An 18,987-nucleotide genomic window follows, 5' to 3' on the forward strand; every position below is an offset into this window, starting at 1 on the left:
GAAAGAAATGATTAATCATAACTGTATTTAAATATGTTCATGCAAACAGGTCACTGCAAGGTTAACCCATTTATGACTAGCGTCTAGAAAAAAGGCCTTGGCAAACAGCGCAGTCTCTGATAAGACGCCGCATGATGCGGTGTCTCATCAGGGTCTGCGCTGTTTGCTTAAAGAAATTTCTGTAAGAAATATTCTAAATATAGAAATAAATATACTAGACATCCCTAATTTTGGAAATTAATTGATCTAATTCAAAAGGATGGGAGAGACAACTAGACATAAATGGATTAATGCTGGCGAGATATAGCACATCCTAGTCTATGAATGACAATTGTTAACAGGGGCGTAGCTGGACTGATTTTCTGTGTACCCAAACGACATGCTAGGGGGTCCGGGGGCATGCTCCCCCGTATTTTTTTTTATCTCTACATAGCCGTACGTGCATTCTTGAGAGGTTTCAGACAATATCATAGTGCAAAAAATGGTCAAAATTTGATACCATTTGTGTTCAATTTTAAAACATGTGATTTTCCTTTAAGATTTGTATTCCAGAATTTTGTCGGGGTATATCATTTAATGTATGTCTAAATAAAACCATGATATGGTATGGTATAACATAGGACATAACACTTTTGGATGAAAGTAACTAAAGCTTAATTTGTATTGTTAAAACACAAATAAAGAGGCATAATTATGCAAAATATCCTTCTTTTAGATAGCAACTATGTCTATCATATTTACTCTATAACTCTAGTCACTTACATCTTGTCTTGTATTCTCTACCTATAGTAAAATACTTGTAAAAAACAATATACGTAAACTGTATACATTCTAATTAATGCAAGGTCTTCTGTATTACATGCATTACATTACACACAAAATAAAAGCGACAACGGCGCTCCTTTTGTCTAACAAATACGTCAACGACCTCTTCCAGATCGATCTCTTGCTCTCTGTTTATATTCAACAGAGCAAAACCAAACGTGCGCTCCGTTCCCATGGTGCTATGGAGGTATGTCTTCACCCGTCTCATTGTACAAAAAGACCCTTCCGCTGTTGCTGTCAATAGTGGCATGCATAACAGAACGTGAAGACATTGCAATTTTTTTCTTCTACCCATCTGTTCTGTGCCCACGGCGTCAGTTTCCAAGTTCTCATAGAACCGCAAAAGCCGTTTGGCAGAGTAGTCAAAGGCAAAAACTATTGTTAGGACAGTTGCCATCATGTTCTTAACATACATCGAGTCAGAGGCGTGTATAATGGCGAGATTTAACCAGCACGCCTTGCAGTGAGTGTATACAGATCTGGCGACGATGGCTTGGATAAGAGCCTGGACCCCCTTCTGCTTCCCGGACATGTTCGACACATCATCATAACCTTGGCCGCGCATTTTCTGAATGTTTACTCCAAGAGCTTGAAGGTTCTCGAGGAAGGCATTAGCCAGAGCTTTGCCGTTGGTAGACTTGCACTCTGCAAACCCAACGAACTCCTACTGGAGACATGCTTTCTCTGCATCGTAAAATCGAAGGCAGAGAGCCATTTGCTCCATAGTGGCAGCATCAGTGGCTTCGTCCGCCATAAATTGAAGCAGAACGACTGTATTGGATGTTGGCTGGTCTAAGTTTTCGTAGAAAACATCTCTGTACTGGGGCGCCGTCAAATTAGCAGCCATTCTTAAAATTGCCTGCTTTGTAAACAATTCATTCAGATACATAGTAGAAATCAACAATAAAGCGCAGTCGATAATAGTGTTTTGGATAGTCACCACCAAAAGAAACATGACCTCGAAAATGGTAGCTAAATCATGCGTATTCTATGAAGTCGAATGCAAACTTTCAGACTGTTTAAATGTTTTCGATATGAAAACACATCTCTCGCATAGAAAAAATGCCTAACCTGGGTTAGGCATCACATTTTATTTCATTTTTCGATCACTTTAATTTTGTAATTTTTCCAAACAGCGTACGCACGTGTGAATTTGCGTATGCCCAGCTACGCCCCTGGTTAAGTGTATATTAACTATATTTACATCTGTCATTGGACAAGAAAACATGGGCTAAAATTTTCTCTTTACAACCACCCTACTTTTCATGCCAGTGAGATCAAAGATAGCAAATGTCTTTTTCTGTGCAGTTCTTAGCTGCATCACACGCACTACGGGATGTTAAGCGGAGTTTTTGCGATTATTTTACATTAGTGCATATTGCTGGTCATAAACCTAAAGCGTTTTTTTTCCCCAAAGCGGAAAGGAACCTGTACCTTGACAATTGGGATAAAAAAGAGTCGCGAAATCAATGAATTGGGAAAAATTCGAGTCGCAAAATTGATGAATTGGACACCTTTAAAATGCATGTTATCTATCATTAAGGGCTATATTCTGCATTACAAAGCATTTTAAGCTCTATGTTTTAACAGAAAAACTACTAGTGATGATATTTTGACTATGGTATTATGTCATGTGAAAATTGTGTTATTGCCACTTAGTAGGAATGTGCCTGTCAATGGAAAAAAATATCTTCCAGTGCTAGGCATAAGCACTGAGGTTGCATAAAAAATATTAATAATTTTGTTTTAGCTCTTAAAAGTCTTAAACGCCCTGCAATGTTTCATGTGAGTTAAATTTAAAACTTAAAAACAAAACAAAAACAACAACAATGGAACTTGTACTGGTTTGAAATCTTTTAACAATAGACAGTGAGAATAGTCACACATAACCAAAATGAGTTTTTAGAGTGGAATGCTTTAACAACTATTTTCAAAGGTAAGTCTTATATTTTGTTTAGATTTATTTTAAATCATCAAATAAGATATTAAGATCATCTGCCATAAAATGCTAATGTATATGTTGTAAATAACTATAGTATTTTACACCCATGTCTCATTATTTTATATTTTATGTTAAACTTTTATTTCTTTATATCTGTATCCGAATAGTTTCTGTCCGGATTTGACACTTAAATAACTATACATAGATCTTAAGTAATATGCGCATTTAACTCAATACGGTTATGTTTTTTTTTTAATGTCAACAAAAATTAGTGTTGAGAAAGTTTATTGATGTAAGGAAGACTGGTCTTTACGATGGAATTCTTTCACTGGAAAAATTGATCACTCGCCGCTGTTATGTACACAGTGGTTAGAGTTGCGCCCCTTTGAAAAGTTTTGTTTACTTTCTACGCAACAATGTCCGGCAAAAATAAATGGCCGAAAATGAAAGGCTTGACGATTTCAAAAGATATTTCCAGCGAAAATAAAAGGCACTGGCGGTTGGGAACGGCACCTAGAATCGTTTGGAACAGTAGATATCGAGATTGGGAAAGGTCCCGTGCTAAAATTGGGAAGCCTCAGGTAGGCTTTGGGAAAGTTACCGTTCCCCGGTACTAGTTAAAGAAGGAAAAAAAAACGCTGACCTATTATATCTAAGGTACAAAACAGAAAACCAAAAGAAGAATGGAAGTGAAATTAAAACATATGAGTCAACCGGCGCCATGCGAAGTATCCGTACATATTTTAAATATTTACTCGAACAAATTCAGTGTTTTGTCAGGCATTGCTATTTGATTTGATTATTAACAGTATCGAGAGTATCGAGCTCATGCTAAATACATAAGTCAATATGGTGGAATAATTCTTGTTAAATTAATCAAAAATAATATTTATCATGGTATTGTTGAAAACATATTAAGAATCTATTATTGACATACCATAACTATATGGCTGAATATCTTCATTTAACATATTTCTGGTCTAAAGAAAATTCCAGTTCACCTAGTTCACGCGATCGCGTCTATATTATATAACGATTATTTTACTGGTTACGAAATGACCCTGATACCTTGCGGGTTGGAATGCAATGCATTAAATCGAGGCCACGCTACCACTGCTTGAATGACGGCTTGTTTAAAACTTTATACTTTTACATGTTAAATGTTCAATTTCGAAAACAATTTAAAATGGTTTGACTCTTGATTCCGATCCCTTGGAAGAGCAATTACTTGTTGTCTTTGGTACAATTCTTCGAACGTGTGGCAACTAGCAATCAACACGTGTCGCTAGGCTGTCAACATAGTCATTATTCCATTAACATGATTAATGATAGTTGCAATTCCTATTTTTTCAAACTGTGGTCTTATTAAAAAATTAAGTATTTTATGCATATTTAAACAAATCTCCAGTGGAGTTGTAATTGTGCTGCTGTATTCATTAATTTCTTCCCTATTGAATACATATTGACCAATTTAAGCAGTCTGTTTGAACACTGAGTGTTTAATTTACTAGCTATTTATTCAGGGACTAGATAAAGATTGATTTAATTCCAGGCAGAAATCCAGCCTCCCCCTAATGTTTACTAAATTCTTATCAATGGTCACTCTTCACATTTAATTTTCCATATATAGAGAGAGAATTTGCAGGTCAATGCATTCAACTTCGTCTGTACCCATATTGATTTTCCCATGTCTGTATGTTAATGCAGTTGTATCCAGATTATTTGATATATTTGGCTTTATTTAAAAATCTCGTGCATGCTTTATTTAACAAATCCCCTGTGGAGTTGCAATTGCGCTGCTGCACTCATTCATTACTTTCATATTGAATACATATTGACCAATTTCAGCAATCCGGTTGAACACTGAGTGCTTAAATTACTGGCTGTTTGTTATTTGTGAGCGTTGTAGAGGCAATTTTGCAAATCAGTATGGGCTTAACTACACTAGGAACCGGAACCGGTGACTGCCTGTATGGATAACTGCATTAAAATTAAGCAGACGACGAATGCTTAGGAGCGTCTGCTCTAACCACCGCATCTGCCTGTTTATAGTTCCCACTGGTACACCACATAGTGTGTATGTATTCAAAAGTATTTAACAGCTTGTAAGACAAAGTTGGCCAGTCTAGTGTTTATCATTGAAATCTGTACATATTGGCTGCATGCAGGGAAAATGGGGCTTAATGCATGTCAAATAAGATTAGCCTGTGCACACTGATTGGCTGTATCAATTATTTGGAAAAAAACAACACATCTCAACCTGTGCTTTAAGACACACTCTTTATAAATTTGAATTGGTTGTGGTCATTTCAAACTTGCGATATAAAAAGCTATAACATAATATTGAAAACTGAGTTGCGTCTAAGATTATACAACAGCGAACAAATTCAGTGCCATCAGCGCTTTTATTTATTCAGGGACTTGAATAGAGATTGATACAATTCCAGGCAGAAGTACCCCCCCCCTCTCTCCCTGGTGTTTACTTAAACTTTTCACAAAGAACTTACCATATTTATTTGTATAGAATTTTTAAGTCAATAAATTCAACTTCATTTGTACCAATATCGATGCTGGAGCTTTAATTGTGACCATGATGTCAGAGTTGTCATAGAGACCATAGAAATATCTATATTTAGCTGACGTTAACATCCAGCAAAGTTTGGAAATAGCAATTCAGCCCCAGGGTGGCAAATTAATGCTATTGTCTCCAGTCAGTATGGGATCAAATCTTCTGCCATTTATATCCACAGATAATTTCCAGAATAATTCTTACATAATTATTTTTGTACAAGTTGAATGTTGAATGTTGTCCCAGAATATTTTATATCAAGATTGTGTTTGCTTTAAACCAAAAGGTGGCTTTAGGTTTTTCTGCCTTTGTCTGTTGGCATAGGTCTATTGATGGATCGTAAAACTTGACTAACACAAAAGTATTTAGGTGGATCATAAACACATAGGTATACTTACTTAATTAACACATACAACTTGACAAACAGAGAGGTCCATAGGTGGATCATGAAACTGGACTAACACATAGGTCTATAGGTGAATCATAAAACTTGACTAACACATAGGTCCATAGGTGGATCATCAAACTTGACTTACACATATGTCTATAGCTTTGTTATTTAACAGATTATTGTAATAGCCCCCCCCCCCCCCCCTCTCTCCCTGGTGTTTACTTAAACTTTTCACAAAGAACTTACCATATTTATTTGTATAGAATTTTTAAGTCAATAAATTCAACTTCATTTGTACCAATATCGATGCTGGAGCTTTAATTGTGACCATGATGTCAGAGTTGTCATAGAGACTATAGAAATATCTATATTTAGCTGACGTTAACATCCAGCAAAGTTTGGAAATAGCAATTCAGCCCCAGGGTGGCAAATTAATGCTATTGTCTCCAGTCAGTATGGGATCAAATCTTCTGCCATTTATATCCACAGATAATTTCCAGAATAATTCTTACATAATTATTTTTGTACAAGTTGAATGTTGAATGTTGTCCCAGAATATTTTATATCAAGATTGTGTTTGCTTTAAACCAAAAGGTGGCTTTAGGTTTTTCTGCCTTTGTCTGTTGGCATAGGTCTATTGATGGATCGTAAAACTTGACTAACACAAAAGTATTTAGGTGGATCATAAACACATAGGTATACTTACTTAATTAACACATACAACTTGACAAACAGAGAGGTCCATAGGTGGATCATGAAACTGGACTAACACATAGGTCTATAGGTGAATCATAAAACTTGACTAACACATAGGTCCATAGGTGAATCATAAAACTTGACTAACACATAGGTCCATAGGTGGATCATCAAACTTGACTTACACATATGTCTATAGCTTTGTTATTTAACAGATTATTGTAATAGCAGCGTTTGTTTTCCTTCTTTAACTAGTACCGGGGAACGGTACCTTTCCCAAAGCCTACTGGAGGCTTCCCAATTTTAGCACCGGGCCTTTCCCAATCTCGATATCTACCTTTCCGAATGATTCTAGGTGCCGTTCCAAATCGCCAGTGCCTTTTATTTTTGCTGGAAATATCTTTTGAAATCGTCGAGCCTTTCATTTTCGGCCATTTATTTTCGCCGGACATTGTTGCGTAGAAAGTAAACAAAACTTTTCAAAGGGGTGCAACTCTAACTGCTGTGTAAAATGTGACTGGATTACATAACCGCGGCGAGTGATCAATTTTTCCCGTGAAAGAATTCCATCATAAATACCAGTTTTCCTTACATCAATAAACTTTCTCAACACTAATTTTTGTTGACATTAAAAAAAAACATAATCGTATTGAGTTAAATGGGCATATTACTTAAGATCTATGTATAGTTTTTTAAGTGTCAAATCCGGACAGAAACTATTCGGATATGGATATAAAGAAGTAAAAGTTTAACATAAAATTAAAAATAATAAGACATGGGTGTAAAATACTATAGTTATTTACAACATATACATTAGCATTTTATTGCAGATGATCTAAATATCTTATTTGATGATTTGTAAAAAAATCTAAACAAAATATAAAACTTACCTTTGAAAATAGTTGTTAAAGCATTCCACTCTAAAAACTCATTTTGGTTATGTGTGACTGTTCTCACTGTCTATTGTTAAAAGATTTCAAACCAGTACAAGTTCCATTGTTGTTGTTTTTGTTTTGATTTTAAGTTTTTAATTTAACTCACATGAAACATTGCAGGGCTTGTAAGTCTTTTAAGGGCTAAAACAAAATTATTAATATTTTGTATGCAACCTCAGTGCTTATGCCTATCACATAAAGATATTTTTTTCCATTGACAGGCACATTCCTACTGAAGTGGCAAAAACACAATTTTCACATGACATGATAATATATATAGTCAAAATATCATCACTAGTAGTTTTTCTGTTAAAACCTAGAGCTTAAAATGCTTTGTGATGCAGAATATAGCCCTTAAGGATAGATAACATGCATTTTAAAGGTTCCCAATTCATCAATTTTGCGACTCAAATTTTTCCCAATTCATTGATTTCGTGACTGTTTTTTTTCCCAATTTGAAGATTTCACCATTCAAGATTTGAAAAATTCCCAATTGTAGGGTTACAGGTACCTTTCCCCTTTGGGGAAAAAAAATGCTGGTAATAGACACAAACTTATTTTTTCTTTTTCAATGGAATAAAAACAAATCTTTTGTGCGTTGAATAAAACATTTTAATAATTCTGATTTACTGCTGTTATAAATGTATCTAACATTCCTTTAAAATATGTAGCGTAATAACTCTAAGTTTTTGGATACTCTAAGTTTTCAGACACTCCCTTTTTTGGCCAAAATAATTGTTTTTCGTGACTCTTAATTTTCGGACTGTATATTTTACAGCGCTATTTTACCAGATTTCGGCACATATTCACTTATCTTGTGACACATGATCATGGGGTTTTACAAACGGATAAAGGTCATAAAACCTGGGTGACGCATGCCTAAGGGCAATGGACCATCACATTGTGTAATTGGGTAAATAACCATGTATACCGGTAGAAAACAATTGCTTCACCCAACAGCATTTTAAATCCTATCTTTTTATTCAGGACGCAGTATGTTTAATGTTTTTACTGTTTTGTTCTTTATCATTTCAGGCTCGAGTGGCGTTGTTTTTATTTTAAATAGAAACACTATTGTGCAATGATTTATTGCTTTTATTTTAAATAATATATTTTTCGGACATTTATTTTTTTTCTCAAAATTGTCGGACACCTGTAATTTTTGAATATTTTCCGTATGAAAATTTTCGGATACTATTTTTTAAAATTATTTTTAAGTGTCTGAAAACTGAGTAATTACGGTACTTAACATTGAAATGTATGGACCAAGTAGCTTGAAAGTACTTTAGTATTACTGATAATGAAGTTTTTTTTGCTGACTGTCACTTGAATGTCCTTAATATTTTATAAGCAAATGTTTGAGATCAGTAATATTACATTATTTTTGTTACTTTTAACCAAAAAAGTGTGGTATTATCAAGAGTACAAGTTGTCATAATTTCTCTGGTTTTTTGACCCTATGTAAGATAAGAACCAGTCTAGACTTCCCCAAATATTTCAATATTACTCTTCAAGTAATTCAAACTGTATGTCAGCTTCTTTGAAGAGCTAGATTTATTTGATTTAAGAACAATTGCAATGCCCTGTAAATCAGACACAAAATTAATCAATAATTAAGGCTTCAGCTCAAATAAGTATATTTCAATATTTCATGATGAGATTCTCTCCATTATTAATTAGAAACCAGTAATTGCGTTAACAGTATCAGAGTGGTACAATATTTTGCACCTGTTCCCGTTAATTAGTTTCAAATAATCATTGAAGGCTGTCATTATCAGCATATTATTCCAAATCATCCTCCCTTGAATATTGCACAAGAGCTCTCGTTTAACCATCAGCTAATTGCCAATGTGATTACATTTTTCCAATATATTGATCGGTATTCTTGAATGCAGAGTGGTTTGCCAGATATAGTTCCCACATTTCCTCCTCCATTGAGTCCTAGACCTCTACAAAGATACAGTCCTCACATCAATATTTCCTTTCCCAGAATGCATTGCGCCTTGCTGGTATTGATTATCTTCTAACGTCAGCTTCTCTCATTGGATATAGCGGTAATGATTAACAAATACAGAATGTCAGCAGGGTTTTACAAGATGGGATCATAGTTTTCAGCCATATTTGGGGACATTATTTGGACTAGTTCCTTACACAGAACAACGCCAATCTCAGGATTATTTTGTGGAAATTTTGACATATTTGTAGAGGTAAGTTTAGCAACTGTTTTGTTTTGTGTTGCATATTACAGACAAGAATTCATTGATTTTTCCTTAAGTAGACATATTGAATAATATAACATCTTGTGGATAGATTAAAAATGTTTTTAGAAATCCTTTTGTGTCAATGTAACTATGCATTTTAAAGAAATTGTATGATAAATATGAATTCTGATTTGCTTATTAGAATTAAATTATATTTTATGTTCCTATTGACCATTATTATTAAATACTGATTTTAAAAAAAACCCCCCCCCACCCACTCAGAAATACCTTTGTTTTAACATGCAACAGTAGTGGACCTGTTTCTGAAAAGATGACACTCAGACATTAACTTGACACTTCTGAACACTTTAAAAAACATACTTGAATTGTTTCCAATATTGACAATTGAATGGTTATTTAGTGGTATATTCTTGAATCAAATTTATTTAATTCTAGCATTGAATAGTGTATATTAATTGCCATGGTATTTTAAAAGATACACAAATAAATGTCGGTGATAAAGGTCAGTGATAAAGGTCAGTGATAAAGGTCATTGTTAAGTTAATGTGTGCAACCTATTCTTGTCAATATATCAGTGAAGCATTTCAGCTATAGTACAAGATTAACTATCCATTTATTTTCATTCAAATTAAAGGACTTGAAGCTTAGGCAAACAATCATGCGTGCAGTTAACACAGCCTAATATGGGAAACACTTTTTTATTTTAAGGATTAAGTCTCTTTAAAAAAAAAATCCAGCTAAGGCAGAAAGTGATGTCACTGATTAGCCTGTGTGAACTTCACACATTTTTAATTGAAGTCTATACCAGAAAAACTTCACCGTTGGCCGCCATGTTGGAAAACAATAGAAAGACGCCTACATGATCAATACAAATTAATTGGCAAGCCAGGGATTGTTGGAAACAAAAACTAGCCATTTACGTCGCATTGGGCAAATTTTCTTTGAAATTTCTTTTTGCTGATGTGTAAAACGCATCGGCCGCTTTAAGTAGCGAAAGATAAAAAATCTTGTCTTTCTGCAATGCATTCTGTTATTATAATACTCCCTATAATGGCATCAAAATATAAACATACAAAATACCAAACATAAACAGGCCCCATTTTATAAAATGTTTTTATGGCAGAATACATTAACCTTTTTGTAGTGTATATAGCAAATTTTATCAATTAATACATGCCATAATTATTTTTGACAAATTCATTTTTTTTTTAAATTGTACATTTAGGGACCTTTTAAATGATAAAGACCCTTCATGAAAGCATTACAAACATAAGTAAAAAGCAATTTGAAAACAATAAATAACTCATTTATAAATTACACAACTACAGTCAGCATCATTTTTCGGCGAAAGCTGTATTAAGCCAGCTTTTCACCTTAGCCTGACCTTTGTGAGCGTCCAATAGAATTCAAATAAAACTTCCCGCGGCCAAGTACAGATGAATACACTTCATTGACTGCATTGGCTGATTTGAGAATACGACCAGCACATTGGAAACATGTCAGCGTCTTTGTAACACTGTTTTACTGCGTGTTAAGCATGAAACAATTTTATATCTAATGAAAAGGCTTAATAGATAGAACAGTTAAACACTCAATCTCGACATCAATACAGTTTGTGCGTCCACCTTTTATTTTCAGAAGATTTTCAGCGCAAGAACGTTTGCACTTAAAGGCAATTTTCTCATATTTAGTACTAACTTCCATATTCCTGTCAACATGTTAACATGTTAAAGTATAGAGAGCAGTGGAAGCGAAGACTCACTTTAATGTATTGCATTTCAACTCGCGAGGTATATCGGGTCAATTTGCGGCCACTGTGTGTGAATGTCAGAGTTTACATACAGGTCATCGCTGCGTCTCAACCCTATGTGTTGATCGGAGTTCGCGGCCAGGAAAATAATCATTACATAATAAAGACGCTATAGCGTGAACTAGGTGAACTGGAATTTTCTTTAGACCAGACAGATGTTAAATGAAGATATCCAGCGATATCATATGGTATGTCAATAATAGATTCTTAATGTGTTTTACAACAATACCATGATAAATATTGTTTTTAATTAATTTAACAAGAATTATGCCATCATATTGACTAATGAATTAAGCATGAGCGCAATGATTCTCGATACTGTTAATAATCGAATCAAATAGCAAAGCCAGACAAACCACTAAAACAGGTTTGTTCGAAGAACGCGCGTATAAATATTTTAAATATATACGGACACTTCGCGTGTGGCCGGTTGACTCATATGTTTTAATTTCACTTCCATTCTTCTTTTGGTTTTCTGTTTTGTAATCTATACGTTTATGACCAGCAATATGTAATAATGTAAAATAAGCCGCGAAAACTCCACGTATCATCCCGTACTGCGTTTGCTGCAGCTAAGAACTGCACAGAAAAAAAGACATTCGCTATCTTTGATCTCATTCATTGAAGTCTTTACCTTTCATTAACTGCAACGACAATCAACGCCGTATATCTTTTTTAAAGATATTTCTTGTTTATTTATACAAGACATTAAGATTAAATTTCAAGATCAAACATGTTTTGTGTACCCAAAAGTATCTGTTATATCTGATAATAGATTTGTCTTTTCAATACACACCACTGTTAGCTATTCTGGTATGCAACGTAATATGCAACATACATATTATTGTAACAGATGCCCCAAGCCTTAAGTTTGTTCATCCTCTTGTTCAACAATCTATACTATTGGTATGATATTGTGTTTGCTTAATTTGGTTACTTTGCAAGTCTGTTATTCATATGTGTATGATTAATGGGATCGTATTGGTTACTAAATTTTTTTTGTTTGAGTGTGTTCCAAACTTTGGTTAATCAATCTATGTTATTGGTATGATCATGTCCAAACTTTGTTTTATCAATCTTTGTTACTGGTATGAGCGTGTCCTATAGGCAGCTTTGGTTAATCAATTTATGTTATTGGTGTGATTGTGTCCAAACTTGTGTTTATCAATCTATGTTATTGGTTTGATTGTGTCCAAACTTGTGTTTATAAATCTATGTTATTGGTGTGAGTGTGTCCAAACTTGTGTTTATCAATCTATGTTATTGGTTTGATTGTGTCCAAACTTGTGTTAATCAATCTATGTTATTGGTTTGATGATATCTTTACTAAGGTTTATCTATTTATGTTTTTGGTGTGATTGTGTGCTTACTTTGTTATTGGCGTCGCTCTGGAGAGCGGCGACTAGTATGTAATGCTTTTTTTTTTTCGCTTATGGGAGAAGTTATTTTACGGATCAATGTATATATTTTTGTTTTTAGAATATCTTGCATTGTGGTGATTTTTTGTGTAAATAAGTGTAAATAAGTACTGCATTTGTGCCTTTTACATTTATTACAACATTTATTGCCAATAATGCAAAGCAAATTGTTTTAATTAATAAATGATCCACAACTGATCACAGGGGAAAGATCACAGAGACTGTGTAAATACGCGAAACTTTCTGGTTTTGTATAAAAACAAAACATAATCAAAATATATTTATTTTGTGGTTTTTCTAATTTGCTTAGTTAGTGGAGAATCAATGTAATACGATATTTGACGACCTATCGCGCAAGCAAGTTTATTGGTAGGCGTAGCTAGTGGTATGAAAACGTACAATGTATTAGTTTATTAATAGACATATAATAAAGATTGCTATACACAACTTCACCAAATAGCAGTACATAAATGATGTCAGCCGGAATAGCTCAGTTAGGAGAGCGTTTGACTGAAATTGTTTACGCAACAATCATCTAAAGGCCCCCAGTTCAATCCTGGGTTCTGGCACGAACGGAACAGTTCGGCGGCTGACAATTTTTTTAAGTCAGGTTAATAAATATAATTAAGCTTTATTTTATGTAGAAATTTTAAAATCCATTTTACTACAATTTGAAATTTTTAATAAAATTAATGGATGCCGCGTGGTGACAACGTTAATTAAAATTTCTTACATCACTTATATCTTATAAAAAAATACATGTGTTTTTATATTAACAAATAAATGCAAACAACACATCTATTATCCATGTATTTTTATGGTTGTCTATCATAGGCCCTAAGTTCTATCCCTACCACATATAGAGCGCAAAGCGCAACACGTATTATTGATTGTAACAATGAGTTGCGATAGAGGAAGCAGCCGCTTATCAAGGAGGGGCTGTGCACCAGCAACCCGTTTCCCTAGAGTCAGGCACTCCTCGGAGTTGTTTTTTTTAAGAACCACATATAGAGCGCGAAGCGCGACACGTATTACTTTCCAGGTGGTATGGGCCTTTTAGCATTATCCGACCATAACATCCATAGTTATCTTCCTTAGAATTTGAGAAATTTTGAAATCGTTGTTCGGAGTCCAAAGTTTTCATCGGATTGTTCCCAAACTCGCACAGGTTTTTTTATCAATGAGGACCCACCCAAACTCTATATGAGCAATATCGGACCATAAGTCCAGAATTATGTCTCTTTGAATTTAAAAATAAAAGTGAAAAACGGTTTGGTTGGGTGAATATGTCAACATTTTTCATCAGATTCTTTCCAAACTTACAGTGTCTTCATATCAATGAGCATTTTTACCTCATTTAAAATGAGAAACATCGGGACAATAAGTCCAGAATTTTTATGCCCCCCTTCGAAGAAGAGGGGGTATATTCAGGGTCTTCCCCAGGCCATTTAAGCGCCCCTTGCCGGGGCGCTTGAATTTCGAAATCAGAGTCCCCGGGGCGCTTGAAATTTTCCGATCAGTGTATTCTTCAGTAAAAGAAAGTGGAGATTGTCCAAAAAAATCAAGGTTTCCCTATCAGTGTATCAATATTCCCTGTTTTAAAAAGAGCACTCGGTACCTACTTTCACAAGTAATCGCCATAAACACCACATGGGGTAATGGATAATCCACTGATAAGAGAATAGCATGACGCGCGTATCGATTATTCTAGCCACATTACACGGTCATTTAAATGCTGACAAGGATGTACTAGTATCTGGTAACTTTCCAGTCGTCAAACTGTGAAGTTCATCGTCCAATCGGTTACGCGAATGCTTATGAGGGCGGGGTTAACTATCGACCATTATTTTTGATTGACGTCGGGCATGAAGTAAGAGTTTATCGCAGCTTAATTAGCAAGAAGTTGTACCATTTGAGTAATATAAAACCGGTAATTAGTACAGTACAGAACATTAAAGACGGTTTCGGGCATCATCATCACACCTTTTTACTGTAAACAAGTGTTACCTATGACTCATAATTAATACGAGAAATTAATTGTAAGTGGTAAACAATTAATTATTGTAGCGAGTAAGTTGTGCAAATGACTCCCGGTTAACAATTATGTGATAACAATTTATTTAATTCCAGTACATGTATATTTCAACATGTCCAGTTATAGAACTGATTCACCTCGTTTTTCTGACATTTATTCGACACGTAATGCGCTTTAACAAATTTTCGTTGAATTAATTACGCACTCTTGTAAATGTTTCGTCCGATAATCGATAGTTAGAAGACTGATGATGGCAACCGGCCGTGATCCTCGTGGACAACGTGAATTTCATGCATAATTCCGTCAAAACATTTATTCGACTCGTAAAGTGTGTAAACAAATTATCGTTGAATTTATAACGCAACGGTTAATATTTGTTGAAATCTCAAATGGGAATAATTAAATTTGTAATCCGAAACCCATTACCGTAAGTCGATGTTGACGCGTTTTTAATCCGAAACACACTTCCGAATGTAAATGTTACCGCAACATTAAATATTTTGCTTCAAATAAGCAGTGCAAATGATTTTGTGTCGAAACTTTTTCTCAATTAAAAAGAGCGCGAAAATTATGCAGCATGTACAACGTCGCGTCTATTGCATACAAATGGCGTGTATCGAGCGTTTTAACAAGCACACAACAGGTCAGGGGATTGACGCATATTCAGAGGCAATATTTCATCAAATCTATAAATAGTCACTTAAAAAATGGCAAGGTTTGTGTTAAAGAAATAACTGAAAGCTTTTATCGTAAATATTTACCAGACAGAGATTGATAAAAACGGAATAAACGGGATTATCGGGTAATAAATAGAAACTTGAAAAATAGTAAGTATACAGTAATAGAGTCGGGTTGAAACGGATGTATTGGGGAATCGTTCGAGTGGGGATTTTACTATCTGTGCGGAAAAGTTTTAAAACAATTAAACAATATAAAAAAAAGTATATTTTTAAATGGTTTCCGGATGATAACTCAATAACGCATACGCCTAGGATCATGAAACTTCATAGGTACATTGATCGTGACCCGCAGATGACCCCTATTGATTTTCTGGTCACTAGGTCAAAGGTCAAGGTCACAGTGACAAAAATCGTATTTACACAATGGCTGCCACTACAATGGACAGCCCATATGGGGGGCATGCATGTTTTACAAACAGCCCTTGTTTTCTATTAAATTTGACAAAATAAACAATTTCCACTACGTCTTGTTTAAAAGATTTCACAACTTTCCTCTGAATATTTCCAAACTTGTTAAGTGTTTTTATATCAGTATTACTCGAACCCTATTGAGAATTACGAATATCAAAGCAATAAATATATTATGATCTTTTACTGAATTTCAAAGTATTGTGAAATGCAGCTTTTTTATGCAATTAACAGTTTTCATTCATTTTTTTTTCAAACTTTTACAGTGTTTTCATATATCAATGAGTACTCAACCCCTATCGTAATTAAATGAGCAACGTAAGTATAAGTTCAGAATCCAATGTAAATAAAATGAACTATGAAATATTTGGGGGTTACAACACAAAATCATAGATAATGGTTATTTGGGGGTTATAACACAACATCATAAATAATGGTTATTTGGGGGTTATAACACAAATTTATAGATAATGGTTATACCAGTATCTTTTTCTATTTTGTTTAAAATAATCGGCCAATATATTAATATTTACAGTAGAACAAAAATTGTTCCATGTAACTTCATTGAATGCCTTTTACATTGAAATTCTCGACGCCCTTTGATGCTTTGCATCAATACTTATCTTGTATTAATGTATGTAATGGATGTGATTGCTTTTCAACTTCAGTTAATAAATTATGTTCTTGGTATCATTGCGTCCAAAGATTGGTTAATTATCAAGGTTTTTCTTTCATGTGATTGCATCATCATAACTTCTGTTAGTCAATGTAATATATTGGTGTGATTGTTTCTCTAACATTGGTTATTCAATCTTTATAATGTTATTGGTGTGATTGTGTCTAACTTTTGTTTATCAAAAAGTGTTCTTTATTGTGTTTTTTTATGTTGAATATCTTCCCTCTGAAATACTGTTCAAGCCTTGTTCTGTTTGGGACTCCAATCAAAAAGCAAGACAAAAGTTGTAGGTGTGTATAGGTCTACATCCCCAAAATGGACATTATTTGGTAGTTCATTGATTTTCTTCCAGCAGTGAAATATCTCTCACAGAAGTATTGCTTCCAAATAGCTCTGTCAGAGATAAATATTCCAGAATGTAAAATCAATATTGTAGGAGAAAAGACTTTTTGGATCTCTATGACTATTTTCATATTCCTAAAGCCTTTAAGATGTCTTGGGTTGGTATTAGCATAACGTCTATTGATAGCAACATATTCAAACAAAATGTTTCATATAAAAACAATATTTTTTAAATTATCAAAATATGGTTCAACAAGAAAGATCTGTTGCTACTATTTCAGAAAAACAAATGTATGCATATTTCAAATACAGCAGTCACAGATATGAAAGACAAATACTTAAGTGAAATTTATTTAGGTTTAAGGTTTGTGGATATGGAAATGGCTCTCTAATACATACGGAATATAACGCTAGTCAATTGTTCCAAGAGTTTGTATCACTCGAGTGGCTTGTGTGATGACGTATCACACGAGAGACGGAGCCTCGGGTTTGATGCGAAATAGCACAAGCCACTAGAGTGATACAAACTCTTGGAACAATTGACTAGCGTAATATTCCTTTTATTATATACAACAACTAACAAAAACAGTTGACAATTGTATTTTTTACTTTAACAAAACTGTGACTAAAACAGTACGTCATAGTTTATTTAAAACGCGTATGAATACAGTTTATGTAAATTAACGTGTAAACATTCAAACCGGGAAAACACAGGTTTCCGACCCGCTTACATTAATGCCATCGTTAATCCAATGTTTATAATTAACAATTAAGTTGACAACTTTAATCCGATGTTTATAACAAAAACGTTGAAACAATATGCACTTCCACTTCTATCTTCCATGTCTTTATCGAAACTTAGTTTAAACCACACTATTTTATTGTATTCCTATCGAATTATACATTTATGCATGATAAACACACACTCCAAAATACGTTTTGAATTCGTTCAATATTTTTAACAAATAGTTCACTGTTAAAAAACACCACGTCCGACAGGTCCTTAAATTCCATAGAGTTTAGATAAAACTATTGTGTTTCGTCACAGAAATGACGTCACATGATGTACTACGTAATATATTTCATATTCTACCACGGCACGTGACTTGTTTTCTATATACAAAGAAGGAAATCTACCGTGGGTTATTACCCCGATATACCAACGGTTATTAGTATGACGTCACTTATGATTGTCCGCGCACTGTTTATGAATGAAGACGACGTCATTTGATTTTAATTGTTGTGGTGACGTGACGTTTTCGCGGAAAAGTGGAGGACGTTCCGTTAATATAATTCTCATTTATAACCTATAAATCGCGAGTAACTTATTGATGAAATCGTGTTAGAATCGAAATAATCGACGGGTAACTGTTGGTTATTGCGGTAATAACCAACGGTATGTCGTTCCAATTCTTGTTATCAAACCACTCGGGCTACGCCCTCGTGGTTTAATTCCTACGCATCGGAACTCCATACCGTTGGTTATTACCGCAATAACCAACGGTTACCTGTCGATTATTTCTTAAATATAAAATATTTCTATTTTCGGTGCGCGTAATGTGACGTCATTAAATGGGTCGAAGTAGTCTGGCTAGTATGGTAATACGGAATTGGAAACAGCGAGTAGCGTAATACGGTATTTTTTATTTCAACGATTGATACAACCTTTTCTTTGTTAAAAGCATTAAACAGGTATATAATAAAACTTCAAACCTATATCAAGAATAAAACATGTTGTTGTTTAAAGCTGCATTGCACACATAAAGTTCCAGAAATGTTCCTTATATCTGCATGGACATATTGACAATGTGGTTAAGCTTTCACACTTTTCTTGTGAGTTTCTTAAAAACTGCAGAGCTCAAGCTCTGGGATTTTTTACCTTCAGCTTTTTGAGGAGACAAGAAAATATGAAACACACTTGAAAGTGAAGACATCAATCTTGCGGAAAGAATTGTGCAATTTTAAAAATGCTTTATAG

This window comes from Dreissena polymorpha, chromosome 12 (assembly GCF_020536995.1).
Source record: "Dreissena polymorpha isolate Duluth1 chromosome 12, UMN_Dpol_1.0, whole genome shotgun sequence".
NCBI lineage: Eukaryota > Metazoa > Mollusca > Bivalvia > Myida > Dreissenidae > Dreissena > Dreissena polymorpha.